The 20714-nt window shown below is 41.0% G+C and overlaps 1 protein-coding gene across 1 annotated transcript in view; it reads right to left on the bottom strand.

Annotated features, from left to right (window-relative positions):
* Positions 1-20714, bottom strand: part of TACR3 (tachykinin receptor 3) — a 254838-nt gene that overhangs the window by 102401 nt on the left and 131723 nt on the right. The window lies entirely within an intron of this gene.

Here is a 20714-nt window from a genome sequence, read left to right as displayed (position 1 = left end):
AACCCCAGCAGCTTATTGAATAAAGTCATGTCATTTCGTTTAGTTTCATAGATATCTTCGACACAGTGTCCCTAAAGACAGCATGTGTCAATCAAGTCTACAGCATTCTTTGATATCAAGGCGTTTTCAAATTAAATAAAGAGCCATTCTTATCTTGATGAAACCGACTGCTTTGGGTTGTGTAGATTTTGTTTTTCACAACTAGAGTCAAGGAAAAAAAAAAGGAAGGCATAAATCAAGCAACAGACGTTGAATTACAACTTCAAAGTCTCATTAGTAAGAAAGAAGTAACTTTGAAATCAGTTGACCATGGAAAACTTTGTTCAAAGGAAATGTAGGAAAAACTTTATTTACCCCCCAAAAAAAATTCCTTCAGAAGAAAACTTGTAAGGGTGCCATAAATTATGCACACATCAAACTGAATCTGAGAGATCTTTTCAATGGAGGGCATGTCTTTGCATGTAGAGGTTGCACTGTACTCAGTTCCCAGGTGCTACATATGAAGAACTTTCTTCTGCTTTTATAGCTGGAAAAATGGTAAATAAAATAACTCTGCTCTTGCTGTCATTTTTTTAAAAATCACAGGGCTCCTTTTATCAAGCCGTGCTAGCGAGGTTAACGCACGCGACGTTTTATCATGCGTTAACCCCCACGCTGGCCTAAAAACTACCGCCTGCTCAAGGGAGGTGGTAATGGCTAGCGCGGCCAGTTTTAACGCGTGGTATGCGTGTTAAACCGCTAGCGCGGCTTGATAAAAGGAGCTCATAATCTATAAGACCCTGGAATTACCAAATTGTTCCATCAGTGCTATGCGAATGGCCCAAAATGTAGCTCTACACTACCAATTGGTGTTTCATGTTTTTTTGCACATAACTTCATACTTGGCTTCAATACACAGGTTACTAGTATTGCCAATGATTCTTCTGAAACAATTACAGTATGCTGATATATAAAACCTCGAAGGGGGGACATACCTTTTTATTTACATCCAGTCCTAAAATCCATAGAGCAGCATAAAGGCACAGATAATAATAATAATAATAATAACTTTATTCTTATATACCGCCAACAATCTTGCGACTTCTAGGCGGTTTACAATGAAGATAAATTGCACAGACATCGAATTACAGAGTGTAGCGGTGAATATCCGATAGTAGCAACAATAAAAATAATAACAACAGTTTATATATTGCAGGACCGTGAAGTTCCATGCGGTTTACGATGAATTAGAAAAATTCCATAAATTGTGAGGAACATTCATAGTTAGAGATTAGAGGTTAACAGTTTACAAGATCTAAATTGGGGAGGGATTGCGATGGGGGCTATTGTCCTGATTCGTTACCTAGGTATTTCGAGAACAGGTATGTTTTTAGGTGTTTCCTAAATTCACCATAATTGTTTGAGTGTGTAATTAGTTTTTCCAAGTCTTTGCCCCATAAGGCTGCTTGGTATGATAGATCTGACAACACACACATGTTGTCCATTCCTCCAACTCATACATACACACTCGATGTGGGACCAACACCAGACTTAACAATTCTTAACATTTGAATTGGTTTTCATTGAATTATATTATATCTCACAATAGAGGAAAAAGACCTCAGTGAGACTGTACTGATGAATATCATTCTACAATGCTGCAAAACCCAATCTCAATCTAATCATAGGTCAAAAAATCTCCAAAATTAATTAACAATGTCTGCAATTGTTACTAAATACAAAAATTATATCATAAAAATAAAACACTTATCTTGAAAATCCCTACAAAATACTTCCATTTCACATATGGCTTCTTCAGGAGAAAACACTTTCTTTTTCAATCAATGGGTGCAGGTTCAGTTTTTTGTTCTGCCACTCCTCTGTTGGATATATATGCTTCCAACTCAACAAATTCATTTTTTATGAATTCCTACATTTTTTATGAGTTACCTTCAACTTCTAAAATGGTGAATGTCTGCTATCCTATGCAGATGACATCTTCCTCTTGATCCCATTCTACATGATAATAAGGTTCTCCCTAAAAGAGTTTTCAAAAACAGAGAAAAAAAATCTATTCTTGGACTCTCACCAATAAACTAAAGTTAAACACCACAAAAACCAAATTACTTTGGTTCCATTGTGAAACACAATCCGTCTTTACAAGCTTGACTTTGCCCTCTAGTACTTCACTAAAAGTTGAGAAGACTTCCAGAGTACTTGGCATCCTGTTAGACTTAATAGTAAATACAAAGTTGGTAATTGCCAAAATTAATTACCCAACGTAAGCACCCACTTGGCAACTAAAGTTTGCAGAGACCAGTGCAGGAAGCATAATTTTTACCTTGAAGCAAAACAAACCTCAGAACTAACAAGCTGAGAACAAAGCCCAGCTTAACCAATAAGTCATAAAAAGGCTACAAAATGATCAACTCATTGGCTCCTCTAACTGGAGGGGAAAGCATAGTAAAAAAAAAAAAAACAATCTCGGCAGACAAACACTGCTAATGAGAAAACCTGTACTTCCCCCAACCAGACGAGTAATTAAAATGTACAAAAATGCCCTGAACTTGGTCACAGCAAATAAATTGGTAAAAACAAAAAATGTAAAACTCAATAGCAAAATGTCACCTAATGTCACAAAAAAGGGAGAAAAATTCCAGCAGAACTTATCTCCAAAGGATTACATCCTTATCAAAGCACAGGATCCAAAATGTAACTAAAAACATGCTGTCCCAAACGAGTATTTGTAATCCAAATGGTGGCAAAGAGCCAGTCACAATCTTCCCCTTTCAACAAGAGTCTTGTTTCACTAAATTGCTGCTTCAGGAAAGAAAGAAGCTGGAGATGACACAATGATTTGCCAGTAAAAAGTAAATTCACCAAATGATACGTATGCTGTATGGGAAAATAGTTGGGAAGAGAATAGGAGAGATGGTGGGGCGGGTGATATGCTGATTGGGATGACAGTTGGGAAGAGAATGGAAGATGGTGGACCCAAGGTAGTAAGGAGGGAATGAGGAGGAGGAGATTCTGGATGGGATAGATTCTGGATGGGAGCGTAGTTAGTAAGAGAAAGGAAGAGATGGTGGACCCAGGAGTGGTGGGGAGGGAGAAAGAAAGGGAAAGAAGGAGGAGGAGAAGGAGGAAGAAGAAGAAGAAGGGAAAGATGCAGTTGGGTACTGTGAGCATAGGGAAGCAACATAAGAATCAGGGAATAAGATTAGAAAGAAAATCACCGGACAAAAAAGATAAGATATATGATTTTATTTTTAGTTTAGTAATTGAAATCTGCCAATTTGAGTATTTATATTGCACTGTACAAGGGATGCTTTTTAATCATGATTAATCATGAGATGAACAATTTTGATGTACAGCCGTACTTATGTATGTTTTGTTGTTAGCTGCCCTGACTTTACAATGGGTGGCCTACCAAAGTTTACAAAAAATAAATAAAATCTCCTTTATTCTAAATGGACCTTTGGTAAGCAGTACACAAAGGGGGTAATGCTCTACAGGTCTTCTAAAGTTAGTTGCCAGGATACTGCATGCTAAGCTCCAATTCTATTACACACGTATCTTTAGGCACAAACACACTAGCTCAGTGTATAATGGCACAATAGTGTACTGCGGCAAGATTACAAGTGTGCCACAAAAGAAACAAGTCAGTCATTTTAGTCACTGCTGGTACCGGTGCCTTTCCTACTCTCTGTCCTCTCCTCCCCCTCCAAAATTTCCAAAACCCGGCAGTTTGTCTGGTTTTTGGAAGGCCCTCAAGTGGGGATGGGTTGGGCGGCAGAAGGGAGTGGGCATCCCTCCTGCTGCTGGGGGTATCAGGTATTTATTTGTCAGTGGAGTGGGTGGTGGAAGAAAGTGGGCATTTCTCCTGCTGTAGGGGGGTATCAGGTGTTTGGTTGTTGGAGGGTGGATGGCAGTGACAGAAGGGAGTGGGCATCCTTCCTGATGCCAAGAGTGTTGGGTATTTGGTTGTCAGGGGATGGGCTACAGTGGTAGCGGGAGTAGGCATCCCTCCTGCTACCAAGAGTGTTGGGTATTTGGTTGTTGGGGGATGGGTTGCAGTGGTGGCAGGAGTAGGCATCCCTCCTGCTGCCAGGTGTGTTGGGTTGTTGGGGGACCCCAGAAGTGGCAGCAGAAGGGAGTGGGCATCCTTCCTGCCAATCTTCAATTCGGAGGTCTCTTTTTAAAAAAAATTTGTGGGGTGTATGCTGCGCACGTGCCAATCGCTATCACCAGTGACTCATCCCATGTAAATTTAGCGAACCTCCATGAGCTTCATTTGCATGCACAGTTTTTAGATAATAACTCATCTTTTTCAAATCGTTATATTTACAGATGTGATAGCGGCCCATTGGTTTAGTGCGAATGTTAAAGAATCCCGCTCTCGGACACCTAATGATGTCTACATCTACCAAGCCAATTCTCTGCCCCTAACCATGCCTACTTTTCAGGTAGGCATTGTTAGGTGCCAAAGGATGCCTCAATTTAGGCCTCACTAGGCATCCTAAGAGTTCCAAATGGAACTCTTAATTGGTCTTTTTTTTTAATTGGCTGAAAACTGGTGTGGCCAGTTAACACGCCAATTTAAAAAAGTTGCATGTGGGTATCCTTGATTAGGGCGCATAGCAGCACCTAATATAAGTGTCTTCTATAGAATCAGACCCTGGGGCATGTATTCACAAACAAGTCACCCTATATTATGTGCCAGCATGTACCTAGATTGTGCCTGCCGGTTTAATTGGGTTTAAGTGATGCAATAATTGGTCACATCATTGAAACCCGATTACATTACATTACATTACATTACATTAGTGATTTCTATTCCGCTTGTGCCTTGCGGTTCTAAGCGGATTACAAGTTAGAGGACTGGACATTTCCAGTAGCATTGCAGTACATGTAATCAAGAATGTGTCCAGTTACAATTGTTAGTCTGGACTTTTCCAGGAGAAATTGATAGCAGGTAGTAGATAGTGATAGGTTGTTTAGACGAATAGAGATAATACTGTCCGGATTCAGGGTGTTGCTGGTGGTGGTGATGGAGGTGGTCATGAGAGCATTTTCTAATACTTTTGTGAGGTTATGATGATGGGAAGTGTTTTTTGAAGAGATGAGTTTTGATTTCTTTTCGGAATACTTTAATGTCTATTGATTTGGTCAGTAGATTGGTGATGGTAGTATCGATCTTTGCTGCCTGTGTCGCTAAAAGGCTGTCGTATAGTTTCTTTCGTCGTGTTCCTTTGAGAGGGGGGTGAATGAATAGGCTCTGAGTTCTCCTTAGTCTGTGTGAGAGGTTACGGTGTAGTCTGTTGTTTAGGTAGCTGGGGGCTGTTCCATGTATTACTTTGTATAGTAGACAGTAGAATTTGAACTGGGATCTTGCTTTTATTGGTAGCCAGTGTGAGTCTAGGTATGCTTTGGTGATGTGGTCATATTTGCCGAGTGAGTAGATGATTCTGAGGGCTGTGTTCTGAACTGTCTGTAATTGTTTTATCATGTAGTTTGGGCATGATAGGTATAGGCTGTTACAGTAATCTACAATACTTAGTACTAGGGATTGTACTAATATCTTGTATTGATCTTTGTTGAAGAATTTTCTTATTTTTCTTAGGTTACGTATTGTGAAGAAAGCTCTTTGGATGATTTTGTGGATTTGAGACTGCATTGTGCAGTTTCTGTCTAGTTGTATTCCCAGGATCTTGAGTGTACTTTGCATTGGGTACTTGATTGTATTTAATTCTAGTTCTGTGAGAGATGGGTTTTTTTCCTTCTCTAGTAGTAGGAATTTAGTTTTTTCCGAGTTCAGTTTTAGTTTATGACTTGACATCCATTTTTCTACCGTTTCCATTATTATTTTCAGGTGGTTTGTGGATAATGGGTCTTGAATATTAAAGGGGAGGAGGATAGTTATGTCATCCGCGTAGCTGAATGATACTGTGTTTAGGGCGTCTAGGGTTATGCCTAGGGATGCTATGAAGAGGTTAAATAATATGGGTGATAATGGTGATCCTTGTGGTACTCCACATGGGTTTGACCATGGGTCGGATATGTGCTCTTTTGATTTGACTTTGTATGTTCGTGTTTTGAGGAAGCTTTGGAACCATTTGTGAACATTACCTGAGATTCCTATTGCGTCTAATGTCTGGAGTAGCGTGTGATGGTCAACTAGGTCGAATGCCGCAGAAAGATCGAGTTGAATGAGAAGCAGCTTGTTTCCTTTGCTGAGGTGTTGTCGGACAATGTCTAGTAGTGATACCAGTAGAGTTTCTGTGCTATGGTTGGATCTGAATCCGGATTGTGATGGATGTAGTATGTGGTGGTCTTCAAGGTAGTTGGAGAGGTGTTGTGCGACAAGGCCTTCTGTTATTTTAATGTATAGTGGGATTGAAGCGATTGGTCTATAGTTTGCAGGATTATCTATAGGACCTTTGGGATCTTTTAGGATAGGTGTAATTATGATTTCTCCTAATTCCGGTGGGAAATGACCTTCACTTAATGTTGTTTGAAGCCATAGTGTGAGGCTAGCTTTAAATTTGGTGGAAGCTGTTGCTAGTAAGTATGAGGGACAGTTGTTTAAGTCACATGAGGATTTGCTGTATTTTTTGTAAAGCCTGTCCAAGTCTGACCATTGTATCTTTGGGAAGTTTGTCCATATCCTGTCTGCTGGGATTGCTTCATCTGTTTTGGGATTGATTCGTATTTCTTCTATGTTGATTGTTGAGTTGTTGAATGTGGATCTGGTTGTGATGATTTTGTGTTTGAAATGATCCGCTAATTGGGTGGCTGTGGGAGTTTGGTTTCCTTGGGTGGCGAGAAATGGTTTGGTATCAGTGAGATTTCTTACGATGTTAAAAAGTATTCTTGTGTCTGGTTTTTCGGTGCTGATGAGTTTGGAGTAGTAGTTTTTTCGTTTTTCCTTCAGTTTGGTATTGTATTGTTTGATTAGGATTTTCCATTCATCTTTGATGTGATTGTGTTTTTGTTTTTTCCATGTCCTTTCTAATTGTCTGCATTTTCTTTTTAGTTGTAGAAGTTCGTCGTCGAACCATTTATTAGATGGTCTGTCTATTTTGTTTTTGTTTTTTTATTGGCGCTAGTTTGTTTAGTGTAGATTCACTGAGGGTCCGCCAACTGTTTATGAATTCTTTGGGGTTATTGGGGTCGATTTCGGGGTCGACTGTGTTCCAGAATGTGTGAGGTTCGATTTTCGGTCTGATCTTGATGGGTGATTTCTTTGGGATGGGTTTGTTGTTATTTTGAGCCCAATTGATGGTAAATGAATATTTGAAGTGATCTGACCATAGAGTAGGGTGCCAGGATCCGTTTGAGATGTAGATGTTTTGTGCGTTTTGATTTGGAGATGAATAAGCTGCTATATCGAGTTGATGACCTTTTTCGTGTGTGGGTTCTGGGTTGAGAATTTGATAGGATAAAGTGTTGAGGTATGAGAGTATATCTGTTGTTTGTTTGGATGATTGATCTTCTAAGTGGAGATTTAAGTCTCCGAGGATCAAGTTATGTGTGGAGGAGAGTGAGTTCTGGAAGATGAATTCTTCAAGTTCTTGTTTTGAGGTGTTCCATTTACCTGGTGTAATGTAGCAAATAAGACAGTTCAGGTTTCCATTGAGTGATTTGTCAGATATTTGGCAGGCTAGCAGATCTAGATAAGGGGTGGAGTGCTTGGTTAGTACGTCGATGTTGAGATTGTTTTTTGTTATGATTGCTAGACCTCCTCCTCTTCTGTTTTCTCGACATACTAATTCAAGTTTATATCCTTTGGGGCAGAATTCTGTGATGCTTGGATCTGACTCAGAGGTGAGCCATGTTTCGGTTAGGAAGAGACAGCCTAGATTGTCGTTGGTCAGCCAATCTTTGATTAATTCTGCCTTTGGGCTGACGGATCTGATGTTCATATATGCGCAAGCAATTGTAGTGTATTTTGTGGTGGGGGTAGTGGTTGTATTGATGATAGTTCTTGGTGAGGTTTGGTTTTTTTGTGTGTTTGAGTTAGGCTTTGGTGGTGGTCTTTTTCCCCAGATGGTGGGGATGCTGGCTTGGCTGGATATTGGGCATGGAGTTAGCGTTCTAGTGGTATGCAGTTTTCTGGTATGTTGAACAGGTCTGTGTGTTGTTGTTAGGATAGGGATGGTTTGTATTTGGTAGCCTGTGGTTTTCCATTTTGCTATAAATGTGGCAATTAGTATGAGGGCAAGAATGAGGTTGGGTGTACGCAGTGCCATTTTTTTTTTTTTTTTTTTATATTTGTGAAGACTGCGGTTTAGTAGTTATTTGAGTTGATTGTAGGAGTGGATGTATGGGTTTTGTTCAGAGTTCGCTGGAGAGGTGGCTGGAGAGGCAGGGGCTCTAATAGAGAGCAGAGTCCTCCTGCTTGCACGGCGTCGGGCGGAGGAAGGAGGGACAAGATGGCAGAAACTTCCTCCTTCCTCTGCCTAGGAAGTCGCTGGGGGGGGGAGGCTTTCGGTGGCCCTCAAGGGCTGAAGAAAAAATCCGACTCAAAAGTCGGGTTGCGTCGGTGATCCCCGGTGGCTGGAGCGGCAGGGGCTCTATGAGAGAGCAGAGTCCTCCTGCTTGCATGGCGTCGGGCGGAGGAAGGAGGGACAAGATGGCAGAAACTTCCTCCTTCCTCTGCCTAGGAAGTCGCTGGGGGGGGGGGAGGCTTTCGGTGGCCCTCAAGGGCTGAAGAAAAAATCCGACTCATAAGTCGGGTTGCGTCGGTGATCCCCGGTGGCTGGAGCGGCAGGGGCTCTATGAGAGAGCAGAGTCCTCCTGCTTGCACGGCGTCGGGCGGAGGAAGGAGGGACAAGATGGCAGAAACTTCCTCCTTCCTCTGCCTAGGAAGTCGCTGGGGGGGGGGGGAGGCTTTCGGTGGCCCTCAAGGGCTGAAGAAAAAATCCGACTCATAAGTCGGGTTGCGTCGGTGATCCCCGGTGGCTGGAGCGGCAGGGGCTCTATGAGAGAGCAGAGTCCTCCTGCTTGCATGGCGTCGGGCGGAAGAAGGAGGGACAAGATGGCAGAAACTTCCTCCTTCCTCTGCCTAGGAAGTCGCTGGGGGGGGGAGGCTTTCGGTGGCCCTCAAGGGCTGAAGAAAAAATCCGACTCATTAGTCGGGTTGCGTCGGTGATCCCCGGTGGCTGGAGCGGCAGGGGCTCTATGAGAGAGCAGAGTCCTCCTGCTTGCACGGCGTCGGGCGGAGGAAGGAGGGACAAGATGGCAGAAACTTCCTCCTTCCTCTGCCTAGGAAGTCGCTGGGGGGGGGGAGGCTTTCAGTGGCCCTCAAGGGCTGAAGAAAAAATCCGACTCATAAGTCGGGTTGCGTCGGTGATCCCCGGTGGCTGGAGCGGCAGGGGCTCTATGAGAGAGCAGAGTCCTCCTGCTTGCACGGCGTCGGGCGGAGGAAGGATTAAAACCTCATTAAAAAAAAAAAAAAAGACATCGCTAAGTGGTGTCCGAGACTGGCACCTAGGCATCTAGAGGCGCATAGTGATACTGAAGCCCGGAAGTGGGCGTGTTTAGGGGTGGCATCAGACTTCGGCGTCCAGACCCTGGCCTAAATTTCCAGTGCTTAAGGTCCCTATTCACCGCATTTTTGGAATCAGCACCTGCCTGTGATTAACATGCGGGAGACGCCTGTTTTGTAGGTACCTGCCGCAGCTGGTGCTGCTTCCAGAATCAGCCCCTTTGTGCCTAACCAACACTAGTTAGGCTCAAGAATTTACATCAGCCGTGGCCCTAACTTAGACTGTTAACTCACTACAAACAGAGAATGTACCTGCATATAATACAACTATAAAATGTTTTGGTTGTACCCAGAAATCAGTTTATCAAATCCCTGACCCTTTACCTCTATATTTAGGCTTATAGAATTGCCTTTATAAATTTGCTTATGAATATGTGAAGTGTATTGTGTATGAAACTGTTTTCCTTTCAAAATCTCCGAAGAAGTTCAATTTACAGAAATACACCTAAATCTAAATAGAGGGAAATATGAGATTTCTTCTAAATTGATAAGACAAGATTTATTTTCTCAACAGGCATTGTATTATGGGAATTCAAATAAGGCGGGAAGATTATTGGCAAACTATCTAAAAGCAAAAAAACAAAAAACAAAAGTAGTGGCGGTAAAAGATGAAAGAGGGATTACTCATTCTCAAATTGGATCAATTTTAAAACAATTTTTAAATTTTTATAAAGACCTGTATTCTTCCGAGCCTTATTTAGATAATGAAAAGGATGGTTTAGAATTTTTAAAATTAATTAAGGGACCAAAAATTCCTGAGCATATAAAAGAAAGTTTAGAAAAGCCAATATCAATAAATGAATTGCAAACAGCATTGAAGTCCCTTAGAGTTGGATCCGCTCCAGGTGGAGATGGTTTTACGGTAGAGTTTTATAAATCATTCCAAATTAACCCTATTACCATATTTATTAAATTTATATCAGAATCGACTAGCTAAAGGTTGCATCACAGGTACTATGGCAGAATCATTAACTATAGTTTTACCGAAGCCAAATAAAGATCCCACATTGGTTTCAAACTACAGACCTATTTCTTTAATTAATGTAGATGGAAAACTTTTGGCTAAGACTTTGGCTACGCGCTTAGCAAAGGCTCTCCCTTCTATTGTTGGTTTGTTGCTCAGAGACATTCTTCTAATAACACCAGATTAGCATTACATATCTTAAATTTATCAAAAGCCATGAATGATCCGGTCTTCTCTGTGTCCTTAGATGCAGAAAAGACCTTTGATCGAGTAGAATGGACCTTCATGTATCAAGCAATGGAGTGGTTTGATATAGGTCCTGGATTTATACAAATGATCCAAACATTGTATAGCTCCCCTGCTGCTAGATTATATATTAATAACAATTTCTCAGAGCGTTTTAGTCTGCAGAGGGGGGTTAGACAAGGATGTCCTTTGTCTCCTTTGCTTTTTGATAATGTATTAGAACCCTTGTTATTAGCTATTCAACAAATGAAGGAGATACAAGGTATTCCTTATTCAGATCGGGAATATAAAGTTTCTGCTTATGCAGATGATATACTGCTTCATTTGAGAAATCCGGAAACAACCATTCCAAGCTTATTAGAATTGATAGAGAAATTTGGAAAATTTTCAGGATACAAGATAAATTGGAGTAAATTTGAAGTTCTTCCACTTAATGTCCATTGTACAAAAGGTTAATTTGAAACATTCCTCTTTCTATGGAAAGAGGATGGAATAAAATATTTAGGTATCTGGATTAAAAATACGTTGGAAGAAACAATGAAAGTGAATGAAAAATTTTTAATACAGAAGGTAACAGAAATGTGTGAGCAATAGAATCCTTTATATCTGTCCTGGTGGGGGAGAGTTTAAATTATTAAAATGATGATTTTGCCTGTGGTTTGTTATCAAATGAGTATGTTACCGGTTAAATTGTATTCTAACAAAATTTATTTGGCTGGGTAAAAAGGCTAGAATTGCTTTAGTATCTCTACAAAAACCGATTACAGAGGGAGGGGTAAATTTTCCCAATTTCTATAGGTATCATCAATCCTATATTATGCGCCAAGGTATGAATTGGATCCTCCCAGAGCCTGTTGATAATATCCCAGTTTGGTTTTGGTTGGAATGGCGCCTCATGCTTCCTCTGCGATTATGCCATGTACTTAGTATCAAAATGCCTAGACTATATAAAGAAAATAGAATACTTGTAGACATATGGAAAACAATAAGATATGTGAACAATTTAACATCTAATCCAATTAATAAATCAACAAATCAAACTATATGACTGAACTCCAAGATTCAAATTGGCGGATATAAAGTCATCTGGAAGCATTGGATGATGGCAGGAATACGTGTATTAGAAGATGTTATTTCTAATGGTAAACTGCTTGAGTTTTCACAGTTGCAACATAAATATGGTCTTGATAATTCACAAAGGTATAGATGGTTGCAACTGAAGCAGGCCATTCAGGCAGGGTTCCCTGAATGGAAAAATCTCACTAATCAATATAGTTTAGAGTTCTTATGCTTTCAGGTGGACTTCCTGGGACACCAGGCCACACAGTTGTACAAATTAATATCTGGATTTGTAAATAAAAAACCAAAAAATGGTCTTCGAGACATTTGGAGCATTGAGATCAAGCATCAAATTTCTGCGTCTCAAAAGACACAAATTTGGACTTGGAGGATGAGATGTACAATGTTTGCATCTATGAGACAAACTTGTTTTTTTCTGTTACATAGAGCATTTTGGATCCCTGTTCGTTTACATAAATTAGATAGCTCTAAGTCTGAAAGATGTTGGCACTGCAATCTCAAAGCTGGGACTCTAGATCATCTATTATTCTATTGTCCATTTATTTTGGATTTCTGGAAATCAATATGGGGCCAAATAAATAGTTTATTGGAAAATCCGGTGGCCTTATCATATGATACTATTTTATTTGGCATGTCAATGAGGGCAAAGAGTCAAATATCCTCAAAAAATAATAAGCTCTTGCTAATTATGACTGGAGTTGCCATTCAACAAATTACATTTAATTGGAAGAATTGGAGTAGATTAAACTTTAATTTCTGGTGGAACTCTTTGTGTCATATTTATAAGATGGAAAAAATATTGGCCATACAGAAAGGACATTTTAATAAATTCAAGGATGTTTGGGGACCATTAACAGATTATTGTAATGAGTAATATCATTTTTCCCTTAATTATACAAGTGTAAAAGAGGGGGTGGGGGTGGAGGGGTTTCTGATCTTATATTAATTATTTGGATTAGTAGAAAATAATATATTATATGATATATGTGATTATTTATGATGTGGTGGGGGGAAAGGGGATAATTTTCATTAATTTAAGATGATTGTAAGAGAAATTCAAGTGATTTTTGTAAGTTCAAATGTTATTTCCGATTACACTTGTAAATTGTAAAAATGAATAAAGAATTTTAAAAAAAAGAAGAAATATACCTAAATCAAATTATTCCTTCCAAAAATTGGTCACTGATTTGACAGATGTGCCCACCTTCATTCTGCTGTGTATTTTAAAAGGCTCTAGAAAGTGTACTTTGAGTACAGTATACCCCCACAAATTCATGGCTCTGACTTCACGGACTCAGTCATTCACGGGTTTTCCCGTGCTTGCTTTTAAACTACAAAGACTCCAGAGAAAGTCCTGGGGCTTACAGGAGACACAGACCGACAGCCAATTACAGAACGAAAAGTGTGCCAAAATTCTTTACGGCTTGGTTTTTCAGAGGTCGGCGGTTGCTGGTGGATGAGGAAGTGAGAAATTCCAACCCCCCAGCACTGTTCTGCCGCCCTCTCCCACCTCTGATCCCCGCATCCAATACAGTTTAGTATTCACGGTTTTTTAAAATTCACGGGTGGTCCAAGAACGAAACCCCCGTGAATTTCGGGGGAATATTGTATAGTACAGTGAAATTGGATGCCAAAATCTAGCGCTTGGCAGCCATCAATAAATCTGATTCACTTATTTATTCACACTAAAAGATTCATGAGTTCATTTAAATAAAATTGCTCCACTTTAAAGTTAATTTACAAATTTTGGGGTCCTTTTACTAAGGCGCGCTAATCGATTTAGCGTGTGCAAAGGCACCCATTATATTCTATGGGCGCCTTAGCATTTAGCGCACGCTAATCTTTAGCGCGTGCTAAATTGATTAGCGCGCGCTAAATCAGTTAGCGCCCCTTAGTAAAAGGATCCCTTTGTCCTTCAGATCTGATCTGTTGACATCCTCAAAGAGCTGATCCTCACAGTCCTGCTAATAGCAGAGATATTTCTCCTTCACTCAGCTGCAATCCTCCCCAAAGGCAACGTACTTTGAAAGTTACACTACTTACGACAATCTGAATGGTATGTAAAAAATTATTTGAACCTGGGGGTAAACAGAGTAATGGAAAACAATACTGATATCATGTGCATGGTGTTACAATACACGAGCTTCGGTAATGATGTTACAATACATGAGCTACGTATTTACATATCCTTTATGAGTGTACAGGATTTACCCACTATCTTCCGCCCTATAGCTACATTTTATCTGGATGTGCACAGTGTTTGCATTTCAGTTAAGGTATTGATTTTATCTACTATTAATAGAGCTTTTGAATAAAATGGCCAGTGGAGCTTACTAAGCAGCAAGCAGTGATAGCTTTATCATTATTATGTTAAGGTTCCCTATGCTCAGATTTGTGCAAATTCAAAGTGACAGGAGATATGAGGTAATTTAATAAAAGTACTGGGTTTTGTTAATATCCTGAATGTATAAAAAAAAAAGATGTCTTTCTTTATTTTCTTGTTTGCTGACAGTGAGGATGTTAAATAAAGGCCTCACAGGGCTGTCATGTTTCAATATGAGCAATCATTTGAATTAAAATTCAAACTAGCACCATAGTGTGCTGGGCGGAACTGTGTTTTTCTCTGTCTAGTAGCACAGAAGGCAATTTTAGAAGCCATTTCTATGCGTAAAGCAGTGTTTTATGTATGGAAATAGGCATTTATTGAACTGTATGGCTGGGATGCGAGTAAAATTATACACGTACACAATTTTTTCTGCAGAAAGATGCCAACTTCTTAGCTCTGCCTCCTTTCTTCAGTTCGTATCAAAGCAATTTTTAGAGGCTCCTTTTTCTTTTTTTTTTTTTTACCATCATATTCAACCATGAAAACTGACCAGTATGCCCACAAATCACCCTATAATCTCTACTGGACCAAGTGCACAGCTCAATCACCTGATGATGGACTATAACAGACACTCTACCTTATAGCTTCACTATGTATATATCTTCTTTAGCATCCTTGATTACACTAGACCAGTGTTTCTCATCTTCTTCAAGCCAAGTACCCCCTACGCCTAACAAATTCCAACCGAGAACCTCCGCCCAACAGCGGCCCAGAACCTTCTCTCCGATGTCAGAATTGACATCAGGGGGAAGGCTTATGGGCCGGCAGGGTGCAGCGTGTGAGTCACTGCATGCGCTGTAGCTTGCTCCTGTATGGAGTTGCTGCTGGGGGGGGGGAGGTGGAGGGGAATGGAGCATGTTGACTCCGGCTTGATGGCAGGGTTAGCTTTGGGGATAGGGGATAGTGCAGCGGGTGGGTAGACTGGGGTAAAGGAAGGATCCCCGGTGGTGGTGGCTTTAGCGTGAGGGCAGGGAGGGATTCCTGGCAGTGGCAGGCTGCGTACCCCCAACAGGAAGCCCACGTACCCCTAAGGGTACAGGTTCCGCGTGTTGAGAAACACTGCACTAGACTGTATCACTGCACAAAAGGGAAATTCCTCCTCATACCGTTCCTTTCAAACTATACTAGCTTTTCTGTTGTGTTATAACCTCCTCAAATCTGTATCGACATGTATTACTAAGAGCTTCCTGTACTATTCTAAACTGAATCCATTTAAATTGCATTGTAAGTCGCCTTGAAGCTATTTAGGCATAGTTGGACTCAGAAATCTCAGATTACATATGACATACAGCTAATACATGCATAACTTTACTCAAACTGAGCAGAAGTTCTGCCAAGGGAGGGGTTACAGAGGGATGCATATCTTTGTGTAGACTTTTGAAAATCCATGTGTAGTCAAGCAAATTAATCCAGAAAACATGACTGCCAAAGGGCAAGTGAAAATGTAAGCACCCAGATTTGTTGGGCGTAATTTTCAAGATGAAAATATGCACATATCTTTATTTTGAAAATGTGATGGTTCTTGCAGTGGGAAAAGTATGCACATGGTATTTACATGTGTGATTGATTAAAACTACTTCTTAATTACACCAATTGAACGGCTAGAAAATATGTGTGAAAGTGGTAAGAATACAGCACGTAAATTGCTGCCTGTCTGGGTCAGTGTGTAAATAGTGTGAGTGGGGTTAATACAAGGACTATGCATGATGTCAAGATGAATGGGTACAGGAGGATAAGTAAGAAGGACTAGAGAGGAAGCAATTGTGGAGGCGGAGGGGAATACAGAAGCATTAGGAAAGGAGCTATGGAGAGAAGTGATGGAGGAGGAGAACGTGAAAAAAAAGCAGAGGAGGGCCTGAGACAACTGAAAGACAAGAGAAGGGAAGGAGGGAGCTGAGAGGAGGATGAGCATGCTTTAAATGTATTATGTAAATAATAAATGTTACACCAAGATACAAATGTTACACCTGGGTGTGAGGTCATCTTTCCTTCCCCACTTTTTGTCGGAACACCAAGAAACAAGCCACGCTACTCCCCTGCAATCATTGCTGCACAGATGATGAGAATGGCATTTCGGGAAATAGTGACTGATAATGGCAATGTTCTCATTCTGCTTGGCAAGCGGGCCACAAAAATCTCCACTGCAATAAAGCAAGCATTCAGGCGAGCTCACACTGCTGAGATCATTACGTGAGCATTCAGAAATAATTCCACCTAAAATTAGGCAGCTACGAAACTAGTCAGTGGTCTTCATCATGTAGTGTATGCAAAGAGCCTTAAAGTTGTCAGTATGTATACTTAGGAAGAAAGAAGTGGTATATAGGGAATGAAACATATAAATGAAGGCAGGAGAGGGGAGCAGTGGTGCAGCGAGGATGAGAGGCGCCTGGGGTGGTGGTACCCCTCCCCCGCCCTCTTCTCAGCCCCACCCTTCCTTCCCTGCTCCTCCTGCCATTCGCACATGTGCGTGCCTGTCCCCTCCCCCCATACCCCTTTAATGCTCGTGGCACAAGCAGCAACCCCAACCTGTTGCTTGTGCCAGTGTTGGCTCTTCCTCTGACGTCACTTCCTAGGTACGGGTCCAAGAAGTGATGTCAGATGAAGAGCTGATGCTGGCACGAGCAGCAGGTTGGGGTTGTGCTGCAAATTTTAAAGAGGGAAGGCAAGGGGCAACGCATGTGTGGTAGTGGAGGGGTGGAGCGGGGAAGGAGCGGAGAGGAGGATGGGTGCAGGTGCCACCGCCAAGATTGCGGACCGCTCCCCCCGTCCCCCTTACTATACCACTGGAGGAGAGACAGTATAGAGACACCTAAATACCTCTGTGGCATAAATGCACAGGAGGCGAGTTTATTACTAAACTAAACTAAAGCTTAACTTTATATGCCGGGTTATCAACCTAAGGAAGCTTGACTCGGTTTACAACAATTAAATAAAAACTGAAGAAAGTAAAAACAAAGATTTCAGAAGAAATTAATTTTCAAAATGTTTGGCAAATAGAAAAGTTTTTGGAAATTTACGAAAAGATTGGAAAGAATTGGGGCTCATCATAATTAAGGGGGTGTTCATTCCATAATTGAGAAAATTTTAAAGCCAAAGATTGACTAAAGATCTTAACTCTTTTAATTCCTTTTCTAGAAGGGAGCGTTTGAATTGTTGGATGCCTCTTGCAAAAGAAAATCTGTAAACATTCCATAATAAGGGAACGAGGGGAATAAAAATACCATATAAAATTTTGAAAGAGATGCAAGCTCTGGAATGAGGGGGGGGGAACAGGATGAAGGTGAAAGGCGACAAACTGAGGAGTAACCTACGGAAATACTTTCTCATGGAAAGGGTGGTGAATGGCATGGAACAACCTCCTGGTGTACTTGGTGGAAATGACGGCTGTATCCGATTTCATGAAAGCTTTGGACAAGTATTTAGGATCTCTAAGGGAGAGGAAGGTTCAGTAGATGTCATGGATTGGTAGTCTGCATAGACCATATGGTTAATATCTGCCTGTGCTGCCCCCATTTAAATGCGAGTAAATTAGGTTGTTTGTTTACATTTTGCACTGTTGTATTACGGAAGACAAGTTCCTAAAGTTTTATAGTTCTTTTGTAATTGGCCCTTTCAGAACACATGTGCTCTGCTCCTACTGTCTTATGAGCTTTCCTTAGCAAGTTGGGTAAGGATAGAAAATGACACGGTGACAAAATTTATCACTGTCCCCGCGGAAAACCGCAGAAAACCATCCTGTATCATTCTTTAGTGTCTATTTCAACCTCAGTCCTTCTACACCAGCATTCTTCAAAGCAAAGCTTGCGGGTCAGTGGTTGTGGCCATTTATACTCTGATTCTTATGTGAGCCAAGGATAATGAAGCCATTGTGACATCACTGATGTGATTGGCTCTTAGGCACTGGTGGAATGAGGCATTATGACATCACAATATCTGCTCTGGATACCAGAGACTGTCTTTCTGTAGTGTCTATCTCAACTTCAATCCTTTTACACCAGCATTCTTCAATGCAAGGGTTGAGGGTCAGTGGTTGTGTCCATTCATACTCTAATTCTTCCCTCTCTCCTTAAAGAATGACATGGGGATAGTTTCCCATGGTTATTCGCAGGGATGGGAATGGTGACAAATTTTGTCACCATGTCATTTTCTAGGTAAGGAGCCTATCCTCTCCCCCCCCCCCCAGGCCGGGTCTGTAAAGAAACAGAATCTGCCCATGTGGTTATCTTTCTGCTTAGCATTTCATGTATCCAAATTGACAATGCTCCATGTACAAGAAACCTCATCCTCTCAGGAAATGTCAAGTGTTTAGAGAGAAACCTTTAAAAGAGCGCAAAGAACTGTTAAAGTACATTATTTGCTACAGATGTTGCTCTTCATCTAATCCCATGGCTAAAGACTGTAAAGCAGTCATCAAATCCCGTTGTGGTGCTCTTGCTGCTTAGATATCTCAGAAAATATTCTCCTTTTGAAGTCTCCAGAAAGTTTCTTTCAGATTTAGCAAAGAGGAGAAATGATGCCAGCTTTATTTTTGCCACACCTGAAGCAAATAAAACAAACCATTTATTGAATGAGAGGTCAGCCAAGAAGTATGACAACATCAGGAAACTTGCATATGTCATAAGAACATAAGAATTTGCCTCCGCTGGGTCAGACCAGAGGTCCATCGCGCCCAGCGGTCCGCTCCCGCGGCGGCCCATCAGGTCCATGACCTGTAAAGTGATCTTTTGTCTAGAACCTGTTCTTCCCTAATCTTTTATATCCTTCAAACCCCTTTTCTTTTTTTATCTATACCCTTCCTTTCTCCTTTATCTGTAACCTTCAATCCCCTTATCCTTCAGGAATTTATCTAGTCCCTCTTTGAAACCCCATAATGTAATCTGACCTATTACACCCTCCAGAAGCGCATTCCAGGTATCCACCATCCTGTGTGAAGAATTTCCTAGCATTGGTTCTAAACTTGTCCCCTTTCAATTTCAAAATGTTGCCCACAGCATCCACATCATGTGATCGTCCTCCTACTACAGATAAAGCAGAAGATCTAAACGTCAGTGTCCTACACGCAAGGAACCTCGTCTGCTCAGAAAATGTCGAGGGTTTAGGCTGTCAGATTGTAAAACAGCCATCAAGTGTACAGAGTATGGGAGTGACCAACGTCGACGCTTTACACCCTGACAAGATAAAACCTACTCATCCAGAGACCTCGGCTCCTGAATCAGACCACAGTGGAGAGAAAGCGGCAGAGCAAGCACCAGCATCTGATATCACTCTAAAATGTTCTCAGGTATGTGGAGAAAGCTGCCGTGGAAGATCCTGCACCAAGATATATTTTACCAAAGTATATCCTAAACAGCAACCCCCCCAAAAAGCAGCTACGATGTACTGTATGTCATCATAGATGAGCAAAGTAACGAGTCTCTGACCAGGTCAGAATTCTTTGACTTGTTTGATATCCATGAAAATTACTCGCTATAGCAGTGAACAAGATTAGCAAGTGTTACGTTACTAATTAACATCATGTATATTTAGAAAGTCCACTGTAACTTCCAAAAAAGTGGAGAAAAAGAGACCTCAGAATACATCCACCCACATAATTCAGCACAATCAAGTCATGCAACATGGGGCTTAATCACAGTCATAGGTTATTCTTCTTTTATTATGCTCACTTCCCTGTTATTGACATCTCTAAACCTGTCTGCACAGTTCATTGTATGCTCGCTTTATATGTGGTAGTTTTATAAGTATCTTTGGTGTGTAGAACAGTATTTTAGTTTCTCAGTAAGCACTTATAAAATTACCACAGGGTATACATGCATAACAATAGATGCATAGGAAAACAAAGCACCTACTTTTATGTGATTTAGGGGTGACGGTATTGCCATACCTGCATAAGTGTAGCGCAGTGGTTAAAGCTACAGCCTCAGCACCCTGAGGTTGTGGGTTCAAACCCACACTGCTCCTTGTGACCCTGGGCAAGTTACTTAATCCCCTCCCCTCATTGCCCCAGGTACATTAGCTAGATTGTGAGCCTGCCGGGACAGATAGTGAAAATGCTTGAGTATCAGCATAAATTCATGTAAACAGTTCTGAATTCCCCTGGGAGAATAGTATAGAAAATTGAATAAATTAATTCTTACTGGAACATACATGAATAAGTCACTTCTGCCTACAGAGCAGGTGTAGCTTTGAAAGCAGATTTCCCGTGGCTATTTTATAAAGGCATATAGGTAAATAGACAGGACAATTCTATAGGAGTTAATAGTTATGCATACATTACTGGTGCAAATGTTTAGAATGCTACCATTTAAGTGCATATGTGCATGCCATTGGCTCCTGGAAGAATATAGGGTAAAGGATTGTAGAGTTGAAAAATTGCCTTTCTGTGGTACAACCAAAGCAGTTTATCTATTACAGGCTGTCCCTAGTGGGTTCACAATCTATTTTTTGTACCTGGGGCAACCAAGGGTTAAGTAACTTGCCCAGGGTCACAAGGAGCTGCAGTGGAAACTGAA

Source organism: Geotrypetes seraphini, chromosome 1, assembly GCF_902459505.1.
Source record: "Geotrypetes seraphini chromosome 1, aGeoSer1.1, whole genome shotgun sequence".
Lineage (NCBI taxonomy): Eukaryota > Metazoa > Chordata > Amphibia > Gymnophiona > Dermophiidae > Geotrypetes > Geotrypetes seraphini.
This window is presented reverse-complemented; position numbering and strand designations above follow the sequence as displayed.